Source organism: Micromys minutus (assembly GCF_963924665.1).
Source record: "Micromys minutus genome assembly, chromosome: 13".
Lineage (NCBI taxonomy): Eukaryota > Metazoa > Chordata > Mammalia > Rodentia > Muridae > Micromys > Micromys minutus.
Window position 1 is genome coordinate 5,678,861 of NC_137982.1, and position 17,153 is coordinate 5,696,013.

Sequence of the window (17,153 nt, forward strand, 5' to 3'; positions counted from 1 at the left end):
AGGGCAAAAGAAGACCAGCTGTGGTTATTTCTTTAGCACCTACTGAATTTGAGCTTTAATTTGAATGCTCCCTCGAAGCCTCTGTGAGCTAATTACTGTATTTCAGATGACAAAAATGGAAGACAGTATCTCATTGTAGGAATGTTGCATGACACTATTCCTGGGAAAAGGTGAACACCCTTACCCCAGTGATCACAGGGTAGTCTAAAGCCTGACTTGATAACCAATGAGATTCTTGAGGTTACTTAGAGACCAGAAATGATTCAAAGGCACCTGCATCAGCTCACCATGGAAGACGGCTCAGAAAAACTGGGACCCAGTCTCTGCATGACTGGCAGGCATGACTCAACAGAACAGGGAGTCTCCTGTCCTCAGCAGCCCTTACTGATTACACAACGGGAGGGACAGGGAGGGACCCTGGGATCTGCTAGGTTTCAGGGATTTCCTGAGACTTAATTGTTTACTTCTGGAGTTTCCCTTCTGGATGGAATGTTTCAGTTTAGAGGAAACTTGCTGTACAACAGGAAGATCTAAAGCCCCACAGTATTCCTGATTACAAGGTCCTGATGAGACTGGTTTCCCCCAGAGCTCCAAGGTACCCTGGCTCCCCAGTTCCCCTCCTCATATCTTTGCTGTACAGAGTCTTTTGTCTTTGAAGCCTTGTGTTCACATCTTCTCTGGCAGTTTTTTTTTTTTTTTTTTTTAAACCTCCTTTTAAAAAGTGCAGAGCTGTTGTAGGACCTTTCCCTAAAGAATAAAGATTTCAGGGACCAATCACTGGGTCGAAGAGAGGAAGAGACGAGGCAGAAAAAGGTGATGGGGAGTGCTGGGAGGACAAAATGTAACAAACAAGAGGCCCCGTTTAGATGGTGGATCTGCCAGGATTCACCACTGGGTAATTTAACTTCGAATGGCTTACAAATTAGGATGATAGTTGCTGCACCCAGCAATTTTGTTACCTGTCAATTCTAAATTAAGTGTGTGTGGTGTTTTCCTTCACAGGGCGACTCAGCTGGGTCTAGAGAGAAAGGTAAGGTGGCGAAGCGTGAGTTTGCCAGAAGTGTGCACCAGCTAGCCCTGTGAATTTGGATGCATGGGGCTGGCATGACGGTGACCTGCCATGGGAACTTAGCAAGTCGGATGGTAAAATTTTGGAGCTGTGGGTCAGAGAGTCTGCCAAGATGAGAACAGGCCGGGCCCGCTGGCGGTACCACTGGTGTTTTTTGTTTTTTTTTTATAATTTCACACAGCAGATGGCACCCGATGTGGGGTAAGATAAGCTTTATTTGTGTTTGTCCTGAGAGGCTGTGTGATTAAAAGCAAACTGCTTGCTATCTCTGGGCTGTCTTGCTGTCTCTGCCTGTGCCTGGCATGGTACACAGGATTCCAGCAACTTCCAAGGCCTTTTTTTTTTCTTTAAATAAAAACCTGACCAGAGGAATTTCAACCTATTATTTAAAAGGACAACTGACTACACACACATGTTAGACACTTCCTCTATTTTGTAAAATAGAATTAGCAATCAATACAGGACAGAGCCACAGGAATACAAATGACACAAGAGTTTAGATTCTTTTCGGTTACTGGCAGCTGTCATTATGTGTTTCAATCCTGAACAAAATGCCAGTCTACAGTCTAAATTCAAACATGACAATAAAATACATTCCATTTTCCAAGTTGCTGGTAATAAATATTTACATTAAAAAATAGGTTTTGTGGTTTTGCTTTTTTAAAAGACATGGCATGCTTTAATACACTGAATATGGGGAAAAATCGTGTTGCAGGATCATTGCCTGGTAGTAAAAAATGGCCTTTTTTATTAGGAACACCTTCTGCAAGGGCGCTAACATGATCTACCTCAGGGTGATGCTCAACTGTGTTCCTCAGAACTCTATCTAGTGTCTAGTAGGAAGCAGTGCTCTCTAACATCTTCTATACCCACCACCACCTCCTCCTCCATAGGGATCTCCATAACCCCTCCCCCCACAGCCCCCTCTTCCACCATAATCTCCCCTCCCACCATAACCTCTCCTGCCTTGGAAACCTCCTCGACTACCCCCTCCCCCACCATTTCCTCCCCACTTCCTTTACCCCTCCCCACCCTCCTCCACTACTCCATCCACCTCTTCCTCCCCCACCACTTTCTCTACCACCACCTCCACCAGCCCAACCACCCCTCCCTCTGCCTTCTTGTCTTTTTTGCCAAGGGGGCATTTCAGCAGGTGTTGGTTCAACTTTTTTTGGCCATCCTCCCCTGTCTGGAACCCTTCCCATAAGCACCTTATTCATGGCACATGCTGTCTTCTCCCGGCTGATACCACTGCTTGTCCTGATGATCCTAGACAGATCTTCACGGGCAGCCAGCAGATGTGCCAAATGTGACTGTTGTTTTGGGTGACAAAGCATAGGGCTTGGGCTGGTAAATTCTTGCTATGTTATCTGTTTTTGCCTTTGCTCTATCGGACCATCCAAAGGACAAAGGATGCTACTGTCATATCCAATCGTTTCATTAACATCCGCCCGCGGCACTCATACAGGAAAGAGCATCATTAATTCTTCCCAGTCTTTCTGCCTGTTCAGAACTTAAATCAACCTTTAGCGACAGTTTTCCCCTTGGTTTTTCTGGATTTTAAAGAGTGTCCTTCACCTTTGATTCCACTTGGCTCAGCAGAAGTGGGGTGTCTGAAGTGTCTGACTTGGGGACCCCGAAGGCTTCACATACAGCTTGAACTTCCTGGCAAATTTCACTGTTTTTATCTAACTGAGGATGTTTTATGTTTCTTCTTCTATAATGTTTGGAAAGCTTGAAGGTCTGTATTTAAAAACAGCAGAAGTTTCAACAGTCATTCTTTGTGAGGCCCCTTTAATATCTCCAGACACGAGTCTGGACAAGCCATCTCTTAAAAAAAAAAAAAAAAAAAACACTTCTCTCAAGCTGGAAGCTCTCTGGGTCTCTCCCAGCTGAATTGATGCTTTTGGGAGCCTAACCAAACGCAAAGCTCCGAAAACTCAGGTGAGGACAGTCCACCCTCTGCTGCCTTTCTATGCCGCCTTACTACTGCCTCACCAGCTGAACCAACTAAAACCCAGAGAGGTCAATAACTTACCAGAGGTCACCCAGCAAACCAGAGACCATAGCTTTGGCAACCTCTGCCCCAACAGTCCACATTTCCAAGGAAACCCCACTCAGGGCATTTCTAGTGAAAGAAGGCAGAAGTTGGTAAGGGAGAGAACCCTGCTCTACAGGGAAGGAGGTACTGAGGGAGAACCCAGTGTCCAAAGGGGCCATAAGGAATCATTAGACAGAAATGTCCAAGTTGGGAAACAGCCACACAGAGTTCAAAGTAGGTAAGGATACCCCAAAGAGTGAGCAGAATCTCCAGCTCCCTGACTGAAATCTCCAGGGTTCAGCAGTCTCCCAGGCTGAGGTGAATAAGGGACTGGCCTTCTCTCTGCTGCTGCTGTAAGCACAGTGCCCCAGAAAGTTCCATCGGACCAATGGCTCGCAGAGCTGTGAGTTTCTTTGAAGATACGGCCTCTTTCTCTATGACCTTTTCTATATACTCCTCTGGCGGATGACCCACTACAGCCACCGGTTCCACACAGAAGGAAGCCTTCTGGGCTCACCCACCACTTCCATCCTGCTTGGGCCGCAACCTCCAGAAGGGCAGAGAAAGATGCCTCATTCCCATTTGCTATGAGCAGGTTTCTGCCAGATGTGGGCAGCTGTGCCAGGCCACTAGGCCTGGGCTTTGGAGGACTGGGGCTATGGCACTTGAGGGCAGTGATGTGTCCCAGGGCTGAAGGCACTGTTCCAGCAACAGTGGGGTTGGGGCAATCCTGATCTCATTTCACAAGCAGTAACCTGAAGCCCAGGAGAGAGAGCTCAGTGACTTACCTGCATGGCGCCACCCGGTAATTGATAAGCCCTGAGCTCAAGTTGCCTGACGGGCCCAAGAGCCTGGAGGCTGGGATGCCCTGCACACTGGCACCAGAGACGGTTGTCCCGGATGTCCTTTCCCTTGCTCTCTCTGCTTTACCTTCTTCTGAGGAGAAAAGGGCCTCTTCATTCTGTACGAGAGGCATCATCTGGATGGCACTGCAAGGCCACAGGTCCAAGTGAGCAGGCGGTTTCAGTCTGGCTCCTGCCTGGACCCCAACCCAGGAGACAAGCTACATTCCTGGGTAAGCTGTCTTTCCAGATGGTAGCGGTGCCTGGATGTTTTCCTGTTCAGCGTACAACTGGACCTTTAGGGTAGGCTGACCTCAACATCAGGCAGAGCCTCACATCTCAATGTCTCCACACAGGTACAGTGTCTTTCTTGCCTGTGTTTTGCTCAGGGTCTGCTACTGGAAAGCCAATACCCCAGGCTCCTGCCAGCTCTCACCATTCCCCAGAGTAGCACCAGACGGGAGCACCGTAAGCTTGGCCAGCTAGGCAGCAGCTACTGGTTTCTATCACTGTGACAAAATAAAATAAAATACAATGAGAGGAATTGGACGCCACCATGTCTCAATAAAGCTTTATTTCTGAAAGCAACAAGGAGAGGGTGGAGTGTGGCCATTGGGTTTTACTGTTCTGACTTCTCCAGGGTCCCGGATTCTCTCACCAGACCCTCTGCCTCCAGACACAAGGGGATGATAAGATCATTGATAGAATTTCTTTCCTGAGGAGACTAAACAAACACGTATTTCCTCCTCATCTGATCTCAATGACAAATCAACGTACAAATGCACTAACACTCACCTTGGGGAAAACAAATGAGTTTGTTGGGTTTATTTACAGAACATGGAGGAGGGATTAGTGGCCAGAGTATGGGGGGATCCCAAAGCAGTTGCACTGGAAAAATCTATGTCCCACATGAGGACAGCTTCCTCTTGGAAGAACAGAGAGAGCCCCTTAGTTAACCGTCCCCAGCCTGGACACCTCCCTAGACCACCAGAGCCATGTGTAGTGAGGGAGAGATTGTATGCAGATGGCTGGAAGGAGCTGATGGAACCTCAGGGGAGGCTCCAGTGACCTCCCCCACCCTCCATCTGTTATCAGTCAGTAAGCCCAATTGTGGATGCTGTCTGGCAAGCAGGGGGAGCTGACCTGATGAAGATATTTTGCTTGGTGGACCACACTGTACAACAGGAGCTTTGCAGGATGGGCTGCATCCCAACCTGGCAGTGGCACAGTCTTTTATACCACATCTTGTTGGCCAGAACTCAGGTTACCACAAAGGAGGCTGGGAAATACCCACTGTGTCCGGGAGAAATGGCTAGAAGAGGCTTGAGTGGTCACCTGCTCCCCGGCCTCACCTCTCAGAAGCTCCGTGTAGTCACTTCTCCACTGTGTAACAAAATTCCAGCCGGAAGCAACCTAAGGGAAGAAAGGTTTACATGGGCTCCTGGTTGTAGTTTGTCCTGAGCTCACTTCAGGACAGTGAAGAAACAGAGGCAGGAGTATGGCAGATGTTCCTTCATTATGACCCACCAGAAAGGAAAAGATACAGGCTAAAACTTCAAAGGCCCACCCCAATGGCCTCCTCCTTCTACCAGCCATTCCCTACCTCCTCAAGGCTCCACCCCTTCAAAACTGCACAAGTATGGAGGTAAATAAGACCTCCCATGAGGATACTTCCAATTCAGACTGTGACATTTAGAGAACAGGAATTGCTTTTGAAGCTCATGCTTGGAGATGTTGCTAGACTCAATGGTCCCGGACAGCTGAAGGTCACTGAGCAGACAGAGAGTGGCTCTAGCCAAGGCCTTATGGGATACCACTAACCTCCAGCAGGCGAGATAGAATGAATGCTAAAGCCAGGAGCTTGTATCCCTAGCACTCGCATTCATTCAACAGCAAGACCTCCAAGACCCTGGCTTCTCTCTAAATATCCATCCTTTTTGTCTGGTGCCTATTGTTCAGTGTTACTAGGAGCTTGGTTAGTAGGCTAAGACCTTAGAGCCTTCTCCTCTCACCTCGCTACAGCCCACAGAGAAAAAGCCCTGGAGACACCTGATGCTTCACATGGCCCTGTACCCTGACCCCCTTGCTATGCATCTCTGCAGATCCATCCTGTCCTACTTTGGAATCTTCCAAGAAGCTTCCTTTGGCTGATTCAATGTCTGCACAGATGTCATTTGAAGGATTTGGGCCTCTCATTCTCGCGCTTCTGCTGTTGCCCTGGGAACACCTCGAACTAGTCTAATGGAGGATGAAAGGCGTGTCGAGCAGATCCAGGTCACTTGAGTTACCCCTGCAAACAATCTTCTGGACCCCAGACAAGGGAGTGGGCCCACTGAGGCTGCAAAGCTGTACAAACCCTGACCCTTCTTAGCTGAGTGCAGATGTGTGAGAATCACATTTACTGTTGAGTGCCGCCAAGATTTAGGGGTCGTTTGTTATGTTACACTGCTGTAGCAGTAAGTAGCTATTGCACTCTGGGTGTCTCTTTTAAAGATGGAAAAACTAAAGCTAGGAAATGCTGAGTGCTTTGCACAGGGTATTGTGGCTGGTAAATGACAGCATCTGGATTTGCCTTGAAGTCTCTTTTATCAGAGCATAGCCTATCAGGTCCCGAGCTCTGCCCAGGCCAAGCTTTTGTTTAAAGATCTGCCAACTGCCTTATCCCCTAAACTATAATGGTGTCCACATGTAGTCGTTGCTGGTGTTTATTGAGTGGGCGGAAGGACCCTGCGTTTGAGCGGCAGCAACTAAGAGGCTCTTCTTGCTCTCAGGAAGCCCACGGGCATGGACTTTCCTGCAGAGAAAGAGAAGAGAAAGCCAGTAAACCAGCAATCAAATTTCTCCCCATCAACAGGAACCTGACTCAGGGCAGACATCAGGGACCTGTATCACTAAGTTATTCCTTTGTTCTCTGGAAGACCTGAGGGAGACAAGGGCAGCATCAAAGGCTGTGGAGAATGGTTCTTTAGAAACTAAGGCTTTTCTGATGTGGTGAAAACCCCTGAGGGAAAGATGCAGGGTGGGCTTGGGGAACTGGGACCAGGGTGTCAGAACATGAAGCCTGCTGCTTAGGACAGGCTAAGACAAGGCCTGGTTAGCCCAAGAAATTGCCTGAGGGTACATCTCAGGGAGTGGTCTCTCTCTCTCTCTCTCTCTCTCTCTCTCTCTCTCTCTCTCTCTCTCTCTCTCTCTGTGTGTGTGTGTGTGTGTGTGTGTGTGAGAGAGAGAGAGAGAGAGAGAGAGAGAGAGAGAGAGAGAGAGAGAGAGAGAGAATGAGCTTTGCTGAGCATCCTGCACATTCTGCTCACCCAACCTGCAGACTCTGAGCTGTCCAGGGAGCCTGTGTTCCACCCAGTCTGCTCCAGAGCCACTCAGAGGAAGCAGCGCTTCTCTCTGGCTGGAGTTCTGCACACACAGATCCAGGAAAGAATTGATTTCCACTTATCTTATCTCCCCACCAGGCATCCACTTCTCAGTAGTCTTACAATTACGCCGTGTTGCTGTTCCTGTTCCCTGTCAGCACCAATATATTTCTAATTGAAAAGAAGTGCAGGCACATAAAAATGTGTGCATGCTTATCACCATACAAACACATGAATGTACACATTAATTCACACTACACATGCACACACATGTATGTACAAGCACGCACATATACTGATACCCATATGCATGTACACATACAGGCACACACAATCATGCATGGCCAGGTGTGTTTGGTCTTTGGATAACATGTTGTCAGCTGATACCCTTGCAGAGCCAAGCAGATAAGTGGTATCTTAAGACTCACTGTCTCCTGAAAAGTCCAGAGCCGTGACTCTGAATGTCTTTGTCTCTGGGGAATCTGAACCGATTTTAGAATACACCAGGGTCTTTCCAAAAGAAAGCATAGAAGCTAGTGCCATCTGTTGGTGGGGCCCCTGGTCTGGAGCTGAGCTGTGTGATGTTATCTTCTAATTCTCTCTTTTAAAGTTTCGGCCAGTGTGTGCTGTATCTGTGGCTATCTGAGCCAGTCCCCATCATAATTCATAATGCAGGACACGCAGAGGCACTCAATAAGTGTTTGTAGACATTAATGCCTTTCCTAAGGTATGAGAATGTTGCTCAGGGCAGGGAAATGATGCAGCCCTCCTAGCTTCCTCCTGGTAAAAACTCATGATTCCCCCGACTCTCTAACACTGATCCCTCAGTGACACAATTTCACCCTAAGTCAGCAGCAGAATGGGTTTCAGTTGTGGGTCATTGCCATGACTCAGACTAGCTAGTGATTAAGAGCTGGCCTCTGGGGCCAGACAGACCTTCGGTTGAACCCTGGTTCTCATGCCTCTATGGCTTAGACAGGCTACTGGATCCCTCTGGGCCTCCTATTGTGATGACACAATAGGACCAGCTTTGCAGATTCCCTGTGAGACTCCGGTAAGAAATAGCGCAAAAACAGCCTGCACAGCAGTAGCCCTCACTCATCGTGGCTGATGGTGCTGCCACTGACACCCATGCACACAGCAGCCTCGGCTCTGCTGCAAGGACAGAGAAAGCGAGAGCCAAGTCCCCTGAGAGCACGCAGCTGGTAGCGAGGGAGAGAGAGCTGAGAACGAATACCTTGGAAAGCATTGTTGCTAAACTTAGCTCTGAGGTCAGAAGGGGGTCAGAGGCATGAGAGGCCAGGCTGGGCTGAAGTAGTCAAGAGAGGCTTCCTGGAAGGGTGCGGCGAGGCAGAGGAACTGCAGGGGTCAGATGGTGAAGTAGGGCAGTGGAGTACAATGACAAGAACAAAGCAGCCCCCAAAAAAGGAGTGAGGGTCAGTTCAGATAGAGGTGAAGACCCAGGACTGAGTTGACCTTTACTTTTAGGAAGGCATCGAGGACATAGAGGGAAAGAGCGTGTGTTTCCCCAGAGCGGTACTAGTTTAGCAATGGCAATATACTACAATGCTCCCTCTCCAGAACCAGCTCGCGCTGTCTCTTTGTGGGGTGAGAAGCTAATCTCACACTGGCCCCTGTTCTCTGTCATGTTCTTCTCTGGGCTCAAGACTCCTGAAAGATGGTGGACAGTCTTCCGCAGCACCCAAGCGTAAGCCGCACGTCTGAGCCCCACCAATAGTGATTCAGCACCACGGACAGCACCATATAGCCTTGTGTGCACAAGGGTTGCAGTCCCAGGTCACAAACAGGTTCCCGAGCCCAGACCTCTGGGCTCCAATGCTTCAAATGTTGGCAGTTCCCACCTATCCCTGCAAGAGCACCCCCAAGTCACCCTCCAGGAGCCAAGGACTACTCCTGGCAACCTGCATTCTAGAGCCCCACTCTTCTCCTCCCCTCCCTCTCTGTATTTCAGACGATTCTATTCCACCAGCCTGCTGCTTTCATGGGTGCACAAAAGGCTGCATATCAGAAATCTCATGTGTCTCGGTCTAATATTCGCTCCTTTGAGAGCAACCCTTTCTCCTGCCAGGCGTCTGCTCCCTCTTACAGATTTCAAGCCACGAGGTCTGGCCAGCATGACCTTCTCCACCCTCAGCAGGCTGGGAAGAACTTCCCTTCCAGGGAAACTGCCCGCTCAGAGGTGGCCCCACCGAGCCAGCCCAGACCTCATGACCTCTGCCACAGCTAATGAATACAAGCCACAAAGAGTAAAATAGCTTTGAAATGATATGGGATACAGAGGCTGCTCGGCATGAGCACACGGTTTCATCAGAACATTCATGGAAGGGAATTAATCAGGAGGCTGGATGGAGCCTCCCTTGGTGGGGAGGAGCAGAAAAGTTGACCGGGTTTGGGGGAAGGGTGCTCTGTCTCAGTAATCAATGCTGGAAAGAATTATGTGAATATCAATGACCTAACCACATATAGAGGCTGGGACCAGCAGAGCCGAGTGGAAAATGCAGGGTCTAGCAACACATCAGCTTCTGTGGCTGCAGACAAGAAAGGCTGCTGCATTCATTCATTCATTCATTCATTCATTCATTCATTCATTCATTCATTTATTCATCCACCCACCCAACCACACATTCATCCACCTAGCCCATCAGTATCTGTGAAGAACCTCTTGAGTCCTGGGTGCCAGCATTGGTGCAGTAGAGACAAGTTAGGACCGGATTGCAAAGACATTTGGAATTAAGCGCAGAGAATCTGAACCTTTTAAACTACATTTTGGGTTCCTCCTGTGTCTCCTAACCTTTCTCATTCAAGACCAATATTGTATATTTTGTACTTTTGTGTACACACACACACACACATCCCTACCAGAGGAACAGCCGCACAGAAATAGGTTGAAAGCAGGGGAGTGACACAGTCAATAGCCAGTGGCTCACAGATGCCTGAGGCCAGCAAAGGCGCAGAGAAAGTTCTCTGAATTGCCCTGTCAACACCTTGATTTGATTTTGGATTTCTACCTTCAGAACTAAGAAAATAAATTGCTATTCTGGGGGGACTGGAAAAGCAGCTTAGCAGTTAAGAACAGCAGGTACTCTTGCCAAGGATTGGGGTTTGGTTCCCAGTACTAACACTGTAGCTCACAACTGTGTATGACTATGACCCCAAGGTGCTCAAGGTGCTCTTCTGGCCTCCTCAGGGGCAGTCAGTAGCAAACACATGGTACATATATGTAAGTTGCAGGTCTGCATATACATAATAGCCATGCTATTGTTTTAAGCCACCCAGTGTCCGTGATCATTTGTTACAGTAAACCTAGAAAACAGCATATCACCAAAAGCTTTGCTGTGCTCTGAGGAGTCAGGGAAGACCCCCTGGAGCAAGTGGCATTTGATCAAAGACCTGACTCCCTAAGGATGCCTCACAGTTTGCAGCTCCTCAGAGAGGGGACAACAGGTGTAAAGGCCATGAAGCAAGGAGAACCTGAAGAGAAGAGAGGGCCCAGAAGGCTGGCACAGTGTGGGGGACAAAGAGATGCCAGATGCATCCCCAGAGGTAAGCAGTGGGGGACTTCATGGTCAGGGAATGAGAGGCAGCTCCAAGTCTGGGAAGCTTAGGCCTCATCCCCACAGAACCATAGATCCTACTGGTCTTCGACCTTCACAGGTGCCATGCTGTGCAATATTAGTTGAGAAGCTCAGGTGTACATGTGTCTGTGGAGGGCATCTGGCTTTGTGTATAATCTGGAATGTGCCCACTGCCTCCCAAGAGAGCTGACTCGCATTCTTCCCTGTCCCTGCGTTTGTCCTGGGTCTGTGTGAGGTGACACCTCCCCAACCCAAGTTCTTCAGCATTCCTGTCCCCCAAGCTCTTCACATTCACAGACAGGCGGCTTTCTCTCCTTTGGTCAACTTCAGACTGAATTAAAATAGCATTGCTACAGAGCGTGTCAGACTCGCCCAAGGAATTCCGAGTCTCCGGTGACTTCATTAGCTCCGGCGCCTTCAGTCATTCAGCACCGGTGCTTTCTCTCCTGCCTACCTCCCCCAGCCCCATGGAGGGGTCTCATTAGCTGGGAAACATGCTCCACTTAGTAATTCCTCCACACTTCCAACATGCTTTGTCTCGGCCTTTCTTTCTTCACCACCCTTTCCTATGATCGCCGTCTCTCCGCTCATTAGCTAAAGGGCTGCTCACCTTCACGACTAAAGACTGCTCCCTCCTTGACTAAGGCCCTTCCCTTCCTTGTCTCTCCTGAAGCTTCAGAGCCAGACGGCATGGGCTTCTTAAACCACTTTCGGTGAATGTGCAAAGCTGCTTGGCTTGGGCCAAGAGAAGGCCCAGCCCTTCACTGTCCATGGCTCCATGGAGTGACATGTCCCTAAAGCTATTTACATCAAGGTCACCATAGGCTCTTGGTCAGTGTCCTCTGCACTCTAGTTCTTGCTCACAACCCTGTCTCAAGGGGCCTATTATCTCCAGTCCTGCACAGACTACCAGGGGGTACTACAGGGGGCTTTTAGAACACCTGCTTGCTGCAGATTCTCAGTCTCAGTCTATCAAGTACTACCTATAGAGCAAGCATGTGACTGGTGGGGGCCGCTAGAGATCATCAGCTGACTCCTCTTCCTTCTTTGAGACACAGCATTCTCCCAATGGCATCCCTCCCCCACCTTCCCCTTATGCTGGGGTCTACCTACTGAATCTTAAAACAAAGGAAACAGTGTGTGCAAAGATGGATTCGGTCTGTCTCAGAAGGCAGGGAAGGAAAGATCAGAGGTAGGGGCAGAAGCTGAATTCTGAATGCCCTACAAAGGCTGCTGAGAGTCAGAGAGAGAGACAGAAAACAGACTCAGCCCAAAATGGAGGCTGGGGCATACCTTTATTTAGCCTCTGGGGCTTTCTCCGCTCTCATTCCTCCCTCCTGAGCTGGTGCAGAGAGACTGAACTGAGCCAACACTTGTAAAGTCCCACCCTTACACCCACCCCCTCATGCAAGGTCCTGCGCTGGGTTTTAAATGGAGGTCTTCAGAAGCTGTAGGTAACAGGCAGTGTGATTGTGACAGAGGTGGAGCGAGCAGATGTTCCCTGACTCTGTGCTCCAGGTCTGAGGAGTACAACCAGCTCCTCCCTTCTCACCCAGGGAGCTCCAGCCCAATACATAGAGCCTGTATCCCTCACTGGGGTCCAGGCAGCCCTTACACTCTCTGGTGCTCAGCACAAGGGAAGGCAGCTCTAGAAAGCAAGGTCCACATGAAGGGGAAGGGTCCTTACCTCTGCCTGTGTAACCTGAGATAAATTGCTTCATTTGCCAAGACTACAACGTTGTTGTCTATAGGATGGCCAACAGCATTCATCACTTTGCATTTAAGATTAAAACCAAGTGCAGGGCAGTGCTAGACCAAGCGTGAGTAAGCCAAGGGTCTTGGGGTAGTCACTAGCACAAAGACAGACATGTGGGAGAGGGGCTGGGGGAGGGGAAGTCTGCAAATAGGCAGGAGGGAGGAGCTAGCTCTGATAGAGCTTGATAAAAAAGATGGCACTAGGGGGCTGGAGAGATGGCTTAGCGGTTAAGAGCACTGACCTCTCTTCCAGAAGTCCTAAGTTCAATTCCCAGCAACCACATGGTGGCTCACAATCATCTGTAATGGAATCCAATGCCCTCTTCTGGTGTGTCTGAAGACAGCAACAGTGTACTCATATAAATAAATGAGCCTTTTTTAAAAAGGCTGGCATTAGCTGTCTCTAGAGTGAGTGTCTGGAAATTTCTCATGAGCAAGCACTTGTAACCCAGGTTCATGTAGTGTCCTGAAGAGGCTGGTGAGACTGAGGGGGACATGGCTAAGCTGGCACCCTTGTTGCATATTGAACAGGACTGCACTCCTGACAGTGGACCTGGAGCTCAGTTGGTAGAGTGCTTGTCTAGCATGCAGGAAGTCCTGGGGTTTACCCCAAGCACTGCATAAAACAGGTAGAATCCTGTATGCCTGTTAGCCTAACACAGAGCCTCTGTGGCACTCAAGCCACACAAAAAACCTGAGGAAGGGCTGTACAACATTAGAACCCTGCATATTCCTGGGCTGGTGGCTGGCTAGGCACCCAGGACAGCAATGGACAGTGTAGTCAGATACCCACACAGAGAGCTTAGGTGTCCCCTAACCACGGAGCCTAGAACCCTGCCCCCAGAGCTTCCCAGCCAATGTACTCATTTCTCAGGCACTGAGTGTCCAGTGGCTGGAGCTTCTTTCCTCTTCCCACAGAGATGGCAATTCTTGTTGCATTTGGACTAAAAAGTTTCAGTGGGCCAGGGAAGTAATAAGAGAGACTGTCTAGCCTATGGTTCTGTGAGACCAATTAAGCTTCATGGTTAACTGGAAAAAGCCAAACTGAGCAGAAACAATCTCTGGGGTCCATTGTTGGGAGGAGAAGTCTACCCCAAACCTAGATCACTAGCTAATGTCTTCTGGGGCACTTTTATTGTGCAATGACTAGGCAGCTGGACCACAGATGGAGCTACCAAGTTGTCACAGTGTGCAAGCATCCATACATCATTCATACCGCATGGGGGTTGGGGATATTTTCTGCACCAGGTGCTGGAGACACAGCAGGAACCTGGACCACAGCTGCACAGGGCTCTCCTCTAGCAAAATGTCATCAGCAAATAGACCATCGAGAAGGCTGAAAGAGTCTGTGCCACTGAAAATGCAAAGCCAGGACAGAGGCATGGGATTCCACAGTGCTGCAGAGGCTGAAGAGGAAATGTCTCCTTAGTTCCAGCAAAGAGGGAAGGTCGAGTCCACAGTGCAGGCAGAGAGACTTCCTGGCTTTGTGTGTATTAGCTCAGGTTTGCATAAAGTGGATGTTTAGCGTAAAGACACCATATTTACCACTCAGGAGGCAGAGGTTAAAAGTCAAGGCACTGGAAGGGCTGGTAATCTAGAGGCTGATATGTGTGCCTTCATGTGTGCATAGGTGGAGACTAGAGGCCAATGTCAGGCATGTTCTCTAAGAACTCTCCATCTTATTTTTCATTTTAATTTTTAGATCTATTTTGATTCTATGCATGTGAATGTTTTGCTTGCTAATATGTTATGTGTACCACAAGTGGGCAGCGATAAGGGTAGACATGAAGAGGCCGGAAGAGGATATCAGATTCCCCGAAACAGGAGTTACAGAGGGTTGTGACACACCACGTGGGTGCTGGGAACCCAACCTAGGTCCTCTGAAAGAGGAGCAAGTGCTCCTAACCACTGAGCGTCTCTCCAGCTCCCCTCCATTTTTGAAATAGGTTTGTGCACTGAGCCTAGAACTCACCAGTTAAACTCAGCCAGCTGGCCCCTGAGCTCCTCTGACCAGCACATGGTTACGAACATGCTATCACACACACACACACACACACGCACCTCTTGCTTGGGTCCTGAAGATACAACTCAGGTCTTCATGCTTACACAGCCAGCCCTTTCCTCATCCACCTCTATGACCTCATCTGAGTTAAACTAACCACATCTGCAAAGACTCTGTGACTGGATGAGTTCATATCCACAGAATGGGGTGGGATAGCACCTGACCATGTCTGCTGGAGGTCACAGGTCAATCAAAAGCACCGTGGTTTTCCTGGGTGTGGTTTTAGTCTGACCCGGGCCAGGTGATCACTCTGAATCTCTGCTTATGACTGCATGAATACAATGAGAAGGACCCCAAGATAAGCTCCCTACTGTGTGACCTCAGTGTTCACAGAACTCCCTGTCGCTGCATCTCCAGAAAGACAGAGCTAATAATGTCTCCCAGCTGAAAACCCGCTACCACCATCACCACCGCTATCACCACAAACATCACCATCATCATCACTGACATCACCATTATCACCATCATCACCATCATCGACATTACTAGATTTCATACTTCTCAGTTCCCGACATCACCCAGACCCTAATAACATGGTTTCCTGTAGTGATTTCACCCACGAACATGCAGGACATTAAATGCAAGTCATTCAGGGCAGGACACATATTTTGACTTTATCCATCTCCCCAAGTAGCTTGATACAGGGCAGAGCAGAGGGATTTGTAACAGATGGAACAGGAAATCTCAAATGAAGACCTCCTTCTCTGTAAACAAGACAATGGTCACTCTGGTCTTTACTCCCCAGTGAGCACAAGGAAAGTTCCAATGAGTCTAAACCCAGGGCTGCATGAACTTTCACTGCTCCTGGTCCTATGGGAAGCATGAGGGTGCTCACACGTTGCCCACACAGGCCTGACTCTGGCATTGCCCACCTGCTTTCTCTGGATCAGAGAAGGTTCTGAGACTCTACTCAGCAACCTGTGCACTGGCTAAAATCCAAAACTGACAACATCACGTGTTGGTGAGGCTGTGGAGCACCCAAAGCTTCATAAACTTTGCCAGACATGTGAACGGTGCAGCCACTGTTCAGAATGTTTAGCCCGGCTTTCTTGTTTTGTTTTGTGTTTGAGACAGGGTCACCCATATCCCAAGGTGGTTTTGAACTCCCCTAGCTGAGGATAACCTTGAACTTCTGGTTCTTCTGCCCCTATACCCTTAATGCATGGATTATGGGTATACGCCACCACTCCTAGTTTTATGCAGTGAACTGAACCATGGATTTCATGAAAGTCAGGCACGTGCTCTACCAACTGAACCACACCCCAGCCCTGGCCTGACAGTTTCTCAGGCAGTTAAACACTTACCACACAATGACCCCCAAACGGTCCCCAGGACAAATAAAACACATGATACTACCTGGGAAGGTTTCTCAGGAGGTTCATGGGATCTTTATCCAGAATGGCCAAGATGTAGAAACAGCCCCAAGTGTCTTACCAGCGAGGCAGTGCAGAAACGATGGCCTCTTATGATGGGATGTGGCCCAGCAAGTGACTGACTCACACAATTCCACGGGTGACCCTTGTGGAAGTACATATGGCTTATCTCAATGGTACCTGCCCAGAACAGGCAAAGTAGTCCATGGTGGTACGAGAGGGTGACGGAGAACCTTGCCTAGAAAGGCAGAGGGAGATGGCCTGTGCCAGGCATGTGCCTCCTGCAGCCTGTGGACCACATGCATGAGGATAACTATGTATGCAGCCCCAAACAAAACTATAAACTTACTTAAGACATAAGATGTTTTTGTAAAATTCTTTATAGGTGTGTGTGCATGTCTGTTTACCTGTCTGTCTGTCTGTCTGCCACATGTGTGAAGGTGCCCTCAGACCAGAAAGGGTCAGAGCTCCTGGAGCTGGAATCACAGACCTGCCACTGGGTGCTGGGGATTGAACCCATATCCTCCAGCTTTGTAGACGACAGTGTATTGTAATGGAAAATGACTTTAGAGACTCTACTGTAAGCTGGGGCAGGGGGAACTACAAGTTTAGCTAGTGGTGTGTGTGTGTGTGTGTGTGTGTGTGTGTGTGTGTGTGTGTGTATCTGTGTCTTCATGTGTGTGCCTGCATGTGTGTGTCTCTGTGTATGTCTGTGTCTGTCTATCTGTTTCTGTGTGTCTGTTTGTGTCTGCATGTGTGTATCTGTCTGTGTCTCTGTGTATGTCTGTGTGTCTGTTTCTGTGTATGTCTGTATGTGTGTGTCTGTGTCTCTGTGTGTCTGTCTGTGTATAGCAGAGACCCTCAGGCTTCTACCCTTCCAAAGGTTTCCTACCCCAGCCCTGGCTGTGTCGGGGCTTCCTCTGAGACCATTTCTATTCAGCTTCTCTCTTCTGCCCTGCCCTTCGCCCTAGGGCTCCCCTGGTGGTCACAGGTGGGTACTGCACCTCTTTGTTCTGAATGACTCCAGAGCCCCGCCTGCTGTCTCCACAGGAC

The 17,153-nt window shown here is 49.0% G+C and overlaps 1 pseudogene across 1 annotated transcript; it reads right to left on the reverse strand.

The window, feature by feature from the left end:
* Window positions 1-1,922: 1,922 nt before the first annotated feature.
* Window positions 1,923-14,684, reverse strand: LOC308428807 (protein FAM98B-like; annotated as a pseudogene). Its single transcript has 4 exons — window positions 14,638-14,684; window positions 13,882-14,019; window positions 4,041-4,099; window positions 1,923-3,079 (listed from the first exon to the last, which is right to left on the reverse strand). The product of its transcript is annotated as a protein FAM98B-like (transcript).
* Window positions 14,685-17,153: the final 2,469 nt, after the last annotated feature.